We start from the raw sequence: 10,453 nt of genomic DNA, 5'->3' as shown, positions 1-10,453 counted from the left end.
GTGGAGGACTACTGCAGGCCCCACCTTGTGGCTGCTGCCTTGCAGCACTGTCCTGCTTGGCAATGAGAAGGGCAGGGCCTGCGGCACCCTAGCCTACATAGCAGGGGGTCACCCATCTATAATTAACACTCATCATGGGCACCCTACCATGCACTGTGGGGGAGCCGTGAGGAGAGAGAGAGGGAGGGAGAGAGAGAGAGAAGATGAGAAGATGAGAGAAGGGTTTGGAGGTGAAAGCTGCAAAAGGGGTGAGAAGAGAAGGCAGGAAGAGTAGTGAAGCAGAAGTAGGGCTGGGCGATAAAACAATAACGATAATTATCGCGATATATTTTAATAATCGACATCGATTGATAATTAAAAGAAATATCAATAAAAAAAATATCTTTATTTATTTAAATTTTTTCTTTTTTTGTGCCCTGCAACAGTGCAGTTTTAAAACCAGAGACAGTGGACAGACTTGTCTTTCTTGCCTGCAACTTAAAGTAATGGCTTTGCTTGTCCAAATGACAATACTGACCAAATTGAGATTTATTTTTCTCTTGTCCATTTATTTTGTTTGCTTTCTAATTTAAAATACAGTTTGAAACCGTCTGTACACAGTAGGCTATGTGTGCTACTGCTAGCAGAGCTAATCTCCACCAAAAAAGTGCCAAAAGATAGAAAAGAAACTAGCAGAGCCAGAACTATTCAACTCCCCTAGCCACAGCCAGCAGAGAAGCCTGTTTACTTTCGCTTTCAAACCAGCTGCAGCCTGAGAACTGGAGTGTGAGGGGTTGTAACACTAAAGATGGCGGCCGGCAACGACAAAGAATTGCTGCAAAATAAACATACATCTGTTGTTAAAAAAAAAATTTAATGTTTTTTTTTAATACTTATAACAATATCGATAATTATAGATATTGAGTGATATGATATAGTTATCGATATCGATATCATGATATCACCCAGCCCGTGCAGCAAAGGGAACCACTCTCGCCTACCTCCGGTCAATGGTCTCTAACTAGTACACACCCTCAAGACCCCTACGCTCTGCATCTTCTGGCCGCCTCAGACCTACTTTGTACTGTACTGTACCCATTCTGCAATCTGTTAATAAACTTTTCAATCAATCAATTCAATTCACTCCTATCCAAGCTCCGGGAGGGTCATCAAAGAGAAGTCGCCTATTCTCAGTCCTTGCCCCACAATGGTGGAATGAACTACCCACCCCAGTTAGGACAGCCGAAACCCGTCCAATCTTTCGCCTTCGACTAAAGACGCACTTCTTCAACCATTATCTGAAATAATTAAAAAAAATATATAATTAAAAAAAGAAATCTAACCCTAACTAACCTTACTGTCATGCACTTGTCCTAATAAACTAACCTACACTGTAACACGCAACACTTTGATGAACATTGTTACTCAGCTGATAGAGTTGTACCCTTCCTGATGACTTGTCGTACAGAACTTGTAAGTCGCTTTGGATAAAAGCATCAGCTAAATGACTAAATGTAAAATGTAAATGTATAGAGGAGGAAAGGAAGGGAGGGAGGGCAGGTGAGGAGACAGAGGGGAGAGGAGGGAGGGGAGGAGAAGAGAGGGAGGGGAGGAGATGAGGAGGAAAGGGAGGAGATGAGGAGGAAGGAAAGGAGGAGATGAGGAGGAAGGGGAGGAGTGGATAAGGAAGGGGAGGAGATGAGGAGGAGGAAGGGAGGAGATGAGGAGGAAGGGGAGGAGAAAGGGAAGAGATGAGGAGGAAGAGGAGGAGAGGATGAGGAATGGGAGGAGATGAGGAGATGGAGAAATGGGGAAGGAAGGGAAGAGAAGCCAGCAGTCACACCAGCATGGAAATGTATTTGCCTTAATTTTAGGTCAATGGACAAGTGCGAAGCGCAAACCAAGTTAATTTCTGGTTGCAAATGTATTTTGCCTCTTTCGTTAGCATAAAGTAAATATTTGCGTTTGCATTTTATAGTTTTTTTTTTTTTTTTTTTTTTTTCTCTTTTTCTCCACCTGATTTTCTGTGCTTTTTCCTCCCATCCCAATTTAGTCGTTATGCCAATGCCCCCCTCCCCTACCTGGTCGTTGTGCGCATGTGCCCCCTACTGGTCGGTCAAGGGAGCCCTGAGGTCTACCACATGCTTCCTCCAACACATGCGGAGACAGCCAGCGGCTCTCTTTTCACCTGACAGCACGGACTCTCATTCAGGGCGGTACGCTAAGCTTTTTCACTAGGGGCACACTTGCCCCTAAATGAGAAATTTAGGGGCAAAAAATATTTTTTAGGGGCACATTTTTAAATAACAATTTTACCATTATTAAAAAAATATGTTCCTCCTGCCTCATTACTGTGGTCCTTTTATTTAACATTTAAGTGCGTTTGTTTTCAGGTTTGTATCTTTTATAATGAACCAACTGAGAAAGTGTGTAAATCACTAATAGAACAAAAACAACAAACTGTGTGTGTGTGTGCGCGCGCTTGTGTAGTGCTCCTTGAATGAGATCACCACAACACACACACACCATTAATCAGGAGGACAAGAAACTCTGCATACATTTGTTTCACAATGAAAAGTACTTTAGAAATCAAATTAATTATTATTATTGTAAATAACCCCATGAAAGGTTTATTATTTGTATGGGTAATTACCTGCTTCATATTTGTGATGTTACTGGTTTCAGTGTGTGCCTAAAGTGATCAATGTGTTGGGCCGTTTATAGAGGGAAACAACAATTATTAGTATTATCTTATTTGCATATTGTCTCATTATTAGATAGATAGGTTGATACTTTATTGATCCGTGGTGTCAATTTAAGTAGACAGTATTTCACGTCCTAATAGTGGGGTACTCACGTAATGCATGGCTGATCCTGAACGTTAGAAGTTTCCGTGTCCCCGTCAATCAATCATCACGTCAATCATCATCATCTTATCCTCTCTCCACATCGGACGTGGTTGTCATAAAATGGACTGATATCCATTATCCACTCCGTTGTTCTTGCGGAGCAAGAGCCATATTATTATTTAAAGGAAGCGGCCACATTCAGTTTCGTTTCGCTAGGAATTATGGGATTTGGTGTTGGATGTATAGACTACGCAGACAGGGACATGGTCTTTAATCGCACGATAGACTACAAGTACCAAGTATATAGCGTGACCCAGATTCACTCCACGAAAATCTTTTTTTCACTCAGGCTATCGCAGTAAGTTCATTCATTGCCGACAGATTCTTTCATAGCACCACGACATTGTGTCGCACTGTACAGCCTTGGTTGTAGGCTACTGTTTAAAAAAAATTATCCAATTTGTATGGATTAATTTAGGAGTGAAATGCGAATGAAGGGTTGAAATCTCTACTCGCAACGTTGCTACCAGATATAATATTTCAATCGCAACGGCCAAATTAAGGGGCAATTTGCGACGAGATCATCGCAGTGTACAGCCCTGTCATTGGTGAAGTGTAACGCGTGGGAGGTCACACTGCCTTCACCACTTCCTGTCTTTTGCCGTGCAGGCGCCCTGACCTGACCTGTAGGAGTCGCTGTCCACAACGCCAGATTACCACCCCATCGACTTCCCTCCCGCTAACTCAGCCAAACGAGTTAGTATGACGGCTGGCCCAAGCCGGAGGCAATGCTGACACCCAGATTCGAGACCGGAGTCTCTCGCATTGGTGACAAGCGCAATCTCTGCTGCGCCACCAAGCCGCTGCATTTTATAGTTTGAATTTCTTTTGATTCCAGGGCCAAAACTGAGACTTAAAACAATTCCTGAATCTATACTTTTGAATATATATTTATAAATAATATGCAAACATTAAATCACCAATGTAAACAGAATGGCATCACAGCCACAGGCACCATAGTTGCATCTCTCCTTCCGTTAGGCTCTGCCCCAACCAGGGCTAAAGCGTCTCAGAGCCAACATGGCTGCTGCCAACCACACTGCTTACAGTACAAGTGCATTGTAGCCATTGTAACTGCTAGCAAAACATTAAAAGAAACTCCTCTAGCCGTTCAGAGGATGTATTTCTTGGCTCTCCCTGGATCGGGATCGCCGTGATTTCGGTGCCTCCTTCCAGTGCTGCATAGTGATTGAGTCCAGGACTCCAGGTTGTACCCGCCATGTTGGAACTGATGCCACTCAGTACTAGGTAGGTATCTACCCAACCCTACTAGACACTTTTGCAGGTAAAGAACCAGACTCATATGTATTCTAAAATTCAGTATGGCTGGTAGAATAATACAAATTTTCATAAAATTCATAAAATGTCCATTTATGAATCCACAAGAAAAAGTTAGTTTCCTGCCCTGGAGGAGGAGGATAGGAGGAGGAGGAGATGAGGGAGAAGAGGAGAGGGCAGCAGAGGGGAGGTGTTAACTATAAGTAATGTGATGGAACCCAATACAGAAGAGTTAACAGTGAAGTAACAATGTGCATGACTGCAAGGCGTGTGTGTGTGTCTGGACAGTGCCTATCGATTTAAGAGTGTTTTGTGTATAACTTGTGCATGTATTTGTGTGCGTGTGTATTTGTGTGCCAGAGAACTTATTTGCCGTGTTCATCATGAAGATGTCCTCTCTTCACTGGGGAGGTCCACTCTGCAAAAGACATCTAGTCAATTCAAATCTAAATGCAAAGTAGGAACCCCTCTCTCTCTTTCAGGGGGCTTACATGAATGCCTGGAGGACTTAAAATGGGCTATAATTGCATCAGGCGTGTGTGTGTGTATGTGTGTGTGTGTGTGTGTGTGTGTGTGTGTGTGTGGTGTAGGAAGTAAAGTTTCTTTCTTTATTGAGAGCAAGGTCACAAAGTTCTTCAGAATAAAATAAAATAAAAACTTGATATTTCAAGAGCAGGGTGGCTGATGGCCAATATAATGCAGATTATATATATGATTGTCTAATTCTCTATATATATCCCTAATCTTATCCACAAAGAAAAAGAGATTTACTGCAAAGACTAGTAATCTACTGCACATCAGGAAGTACAGGAGTGACAACGTTGTTGATAATGTCAAACAGGACTTTAGTAGGATTTACGTTTACTCACTGGGGGAAATTAGGTTAGGAACGTAAAAAGCCCTCACATCCTTAACCATGTTGTTAAGATAAGTTGTTTCCTAGTCTAAATGGATTCCATTCCAGTAATACCTTTGCCTTGCTTGAGGCTTCTGAATGACTTCCAGCCTCATTCTTTGCGTTCCCAATATAATAATAATAATAATGGATTGGATTTATATAGCGCTCTTCATGACACCCCAGTGACCCCAGACTCCCAGAGTGCTTACAGAGTCCATTATTCGTTCATACACAGTCATACCGGTGGTGGTAAGCTACAATTGCAGCCAGAGCTGCCCTGAGGCAGACTCACGGAAGCGTGGCGAATAATCATCGCCTACGGCCCCTCCGACCACCACCAACATTCATTCACATGCATACACATTCATACGAGGCAAGTAGGTTAAGTGTCTTGCCCAAGGACACAACGGCAACGGGATGGACATGGGCTTGAGTGGGATTCGAACCACCAACCCTTCGATCATTGGACGACCCGCTCTACCCCTGAGCCAAAGGGGTAAATGCTGTCATAAACTCTTCAGCTTGCTAACCCGCCACGACACAAAACCCAACACCCTGATAGCATTACCTGAATCTCTCTCAGTTAGCCCCCACCCACCCCCTCCTCTCTCTCTCCCATCCTTCACATCTCTCTCCATCACATATGATCAACTAAAGTGGAAATAATGTCTGGCAGTGTGGCTACATGGGTAGAGCTCCGGACTCCTGATCGGAAGATCACCAGTTCGGGCCCCGGTCAAGGCCGTTGTCGGAAAGTGGGGTTGTTGCCCAGCAGGGAGCACTCTGTCCTCTGGACTTGGCTGTAACAATGGCCCTGTTATGGTGATGAGGATTAAACATTAAACCGAGGTTCTGACTGAATTCGGTGGTTAAAGAACCCAGGGTACCTATCACAAAGAGTAGGGGGTTCCCTGACGTTCCTGGCCAAATGCCTAATCAGGTCTCTGACATCAAGGCCACCTAATCATCCCTCCCCCCCCTTAATTGGCTGATATCAATCCCTGTCTCCTGAGCCTTTCAGCCATTGTGTAGTGTGATGTGTGCCTGGTGCCAGTGTATGACAGCCATTGAGTCTGCGTAGCCCAAGGTTGGGTGCTAGACAGTGCTACACAGTGGTGGTGAAGGAGGCAATTCCCACCCTACATTGAAAAAAGCGCTTTGAGTCTGTCTAGAAAAAAGCGCTATAAATACAATGATCATTCATTCATTCATCAAATAATATTTGGGGGAATAAAACCTCCAGTAGAACGTCTTTCTGCTCAGTGTCATCTCCAACACGTGTGGCTGCAAGCTGCGTGTCCTTCAGAAACAGCTGTGGTCTGACTGGCTGGCAGCATACTATTCAAGTGATACTACTGGGACTGTCATTTACACTTTTTAGCATAGGGCTCAGGGCTGTGTGTATTGGCATACATGGGGTCACAATTCAATATATTGCAATACTAACACTGCAATATATTAAGATTTCATATTTTTATAGTAAATATAATTCTGTAGTATTTCCCTTTCAACTCAACTCACCCCTATAACAGGAGTGATATCCATTCTTGGACTGTCAGCGTCAGTGTCTGACAGTGCCTAACCGAGTGGAAAGGTTATCCTGGATTCTCTCCAGATTAATGAGTAGAATACAAACATGGCTGATATTTGTAATAACAACCAGTGCCCAGGATGGCAATCCCGCCGTCTGTTGTGTGAAGACTTCCAGAGAAATATTAACCCTTTCACTGCCACACGACAGAAGGTTAACCCTTTACATCCGCGGAGCTAATGATGCTAATGATGGAGCATCGCCGTCGGTTGTGTGATAGTAAAGGGCTAACCTTCTGTATTGTCACAGTGAAAGGGTTAACCGGCTGTTGTGTGGCAGTGAAAGGGTTAAGATGCTTTATGGAGGATAAAACAAAACAAAGCCAAGCTAATTCCCCATCATGCCAACTAACCTTAAAGAAACACTACAACATTTTGAGAAATACACTTTGCCATCTCCCCCAGAGTCAGACCATTCAGTTTTGTTGTGTTTGTTCAGTTGCCCTAGAGAGAGCTCCAGGTGCATGCTAGCCTAGCTTAGCACAAGGACTGGAGGCAGTAGGGAAACAACTCCAAAACAACTGACGCACAGATATGAAATTGATGTCAATCCTCTTGTCTGACTCCCACGATGTGTTCCTTTAACCCGTCTTTAAACGTATAGGCCTATATAGACGGTTTCATTGGATTTGTGTTGCTACTAGGGAACAGCTTGAAACCATGGTTATTTCCAGTCAGGTATTGATATGAGCACTGCAACAGGAAGTAAACGTGAGTAGATTTTGTGTGTTTATGTTGTCAAATTGAAACGTCTACAGCAGATCTAGCTTATCTTCTAGTCTATAACTGGCTAATAGCAGAAGTTAGCAACCAAACAGGAAATATTAACAAGACGCAACATTTCTAACAGCTAAACTGCAGAATACAGTCTGCAGCCAAGTGAAAATGCACACTTGTGTTGAAGAGCTAATGTGTCGGCGCCGAATGCCTTTTGCCAAAATCACATCTCGTCCAGATTAAAAAGAGCTGGCAAGGAAAGCTGCTCCTCACAAGAGCGATATCAGAGTGATAGCGAAACCTCCTCTCTCTCTCCCTCCTCCTCCTTCCCCTGCCTCCTCTCCCTCCCTTGTCTCCCTCCCTCCCTCTTTCCTCCTCCTCCTCCTCCTCCTCGTCTCCTCTCGCTCCCTCTTCTCTCTCCGGTCTCCTCTCCCTCCCTCCCTCCCTCCCTCCCTCCCTCCCTCCCTCCCTCCCTCGCTCCTCTCCCTCCCATCTCTCCCTGACTCCCTCCCATCCCACTCTCCCCGACTTCTCTTTCTCAGGCCTGGCAGTAGCAAGGCGTTCTCCAGACACCAGGGAGTGTACTGTTTACCAGCAGCACTAGAGTTTTCAGTAGCACTATCTGGCTACTCAGAGAGACAGAGAGAAAGAGAGTGAGAGTGAGAGAGAACGAGTGACTGAATAAAACCAATGTGGCAGTTTAAATGTAGGTTGTATAGGCTTAGATGTAACAAATGTGATTCCTCCATCGCAGGCCTAGGAAGATGGGTGGATTTGAAACAGTAAACATTTTTAAAAAACAGCACCTGATATTATATTTACTGCAGTCATTTTTAACACAACTTTGAAACATCAAGAATCAACACTATCATTGTTTCCTACCCAGACTGAGGTTGTCATCTCTCCCAGGAAAATACTGGTTGCATTCCCATTCACTCACCCACACAGGCAGATGGCAGAGGGAGGCAACCATGCAAGGTGCCAACCTGCTCATCAGGAGCAGCTAAGGGGTTAAGTGTCTTGCTCAAGGACACTTCAACAAGCTGCTGGGAGGAGCCGGAATCAAACCGGGAACCTTCCAAGTACCAGACGACTGCTCTAATGTACCTCCAGAGCCACTGCACAAGTATCATGGACATGGTAAATGGACTGCATTTATATAGCGCTTTTATCCAAAGTGCTTTACAACATATGCCTCACACATTCACCCATTCACTCACAAATTCACACACCGATGGCGGAGGCGACCATGCAAGGTGCCAATCTGCTCGTCGAGAGCGTCTTGCTCAAGGACACTTTGACACACAGCCGGAATCCAACCAGTATGGACACACAGCCGGAATCCATCCACTCTACCTTCTGAGCCACTGTCGCCCCAAATACTGTATTGCAGAGATCAATCACATTTAAAGCCACAGTCTGAAATGTTTTTAGGTGCCTTTCCCTGTATCGATCATAGGTATGGTAGTCTATCTAGCTGTATAACTCCCCGATAGAAAATAGACCAATCTATTTGCAACTCTCAGAACCCAATCAATGTAACTAAAAAACAAAGCAAGCATAATGAGCCACCGGGTGCTTCAACGAACAGTTAAAAATATAATTTTACTCACATGCTGTTCTAAAAGACCAGTCAGGTCATCGTTGATGTAAAGGTTCTTGTACCAAAGTCAGTCAATACAATAAACACAAACAATGCGAGTAGAGGGAAATCTCAACACCTTCCTGGATAAGTGTGATTCCTACAAGCAGTTAAATCAATATCTGTGAGCTAGTTAAACAAGATCGCCAGTACTCTTGATTTGTGATGTCATCAAGATGTGCAGGCAAGAGCTGCTCCATAGACAGTGACTGAGAGACAAGACTTTCTTAAAACATTTGAATACTGAATGAAATTGGTGGAATACCCCTTTTAGGCTTACAAAGCTCTCCCCAGTCCCCACTGTATACAGGCCCATAGTAGCCTGTCCAGCTCTGTACACAATCAATAATTGAGACATCATCAGACATACGTTAAAAGTTCTGAATAGGAGACGGTATAACATGAGTTCATGATAAAAACAAATCGTTATTGTCTGATCTGAGAGCAATTCAGATCAATGTTTAAACAATATATATATTTAAATTTAATATAAAATTAAACAAAATAATAATAATAGAAAAGGCCAGAAGAAACTGCAGCACATACCCTACTACCCAGTACTACCCCTTTGCAAATTAATGATTCTGATGCAACATTCAGATGTTTGGGTTTGCTACTTTGAAAATAAAAGTACTCACAAAAGTTTTGATTAATTCTAAATAAAAAAAAATGTAAAAGATTATCTTCTGTCGTATCGATTTGAAGTCTCCTTAAAACAAGTTTATTTCCACAACATTGACCAAGTCTCCCACCATGTATGAAACAACATCATTGTGTGGCCAAAACAAACGTCTGCCCTGCGTCTAACAAGCGACTGGCAGCTTGAATTCAACATTGAGTCATGCATGGTCAAGTCGGCACATTAGAGCAGCTTCTCGACCCGCTTTCAAACCCACACTAATGCTGTAGAAGGCGGACCAAGATGAGGAATCTTTACCTGGGTGTTTTTCTTTGAGAACTTTTATAGTACATTGTCCATCTTCAGTCATTCACCTGCCTTGTTCCGACCGTAACTTGCACCCGGAGAGCTTGGATCGTAGTAAAAATTTCACCAGGCAGTTTTCAGAGTGTGCGCGCAAACTCCCACCCATCTCTACCCTGACTGGCTAGCGTGCTCTTCACTCAGGGAGAAAAAGTGTTGTAGGCATAGCAACCGTTTAGAGGCGGGACTCCCGTGGTATACTGTCATCCTATTGGATCATTATTCTAAGATTACACCCCCCCCCCCCCAAAAGAATGATGAAAATACTCATACTGAAATAATACTGAATACCGGTATATACACAATGAATGTATACAAATGTGTAATAATATTTATTTTATAGTATTTTTTCCATTTGTGCTTCAAGGTCAAACAAAGAGTAAACAAAGTGCAACCACTGAACAAATACTTCACAAGTATTCCTTCAGCCAAAGATTTCATCAAATATTTCCAGTTTC

At 43.4% G+C, this 10,453-nt stretch overlaps 1 protein-coding gene across 1 annotated transcript in view; it reads right to left on the bottom strand.

Annotated features, from left to right (window-relative positions):
* The window catches only part of fcho1 (FCH and mu domain containing endocytic adaptor 1), a 253,690-nt gene extending 243,647 nt beyond the window's left edge, over positions 1–10,043 (bottom strand). The window contains exon 1 of the mRNA XM_084310518.1: positions 9,951–10,043. The gene's annotated coding sequence lies outside the window, so the exon portion shown is untranslated. The remainder of the gene's footprint in view (positions 1–9,950) is intronic.
* Between the last annotated feature and the right edge of the window lie 410 nt (positions 10,044–10,453).

Source organism: Notolepis coatsorum (genome assembly GCF_963971535.1).
Source record: "Notolepis coatsorum genome assembly, chromosome: 3".
Lineage (NCBI taxonomy): Eukaryota > Metazoa > Chordata > Actinopteri > Aulopiformes > Paralepididae > Notolepis > Notolepis coatsorum.
The sequence above is the reverse complement of the archived record's forward strand: the minus strand, read 5'-3'. Positions and strand labels throughout refer to the sequence as shown.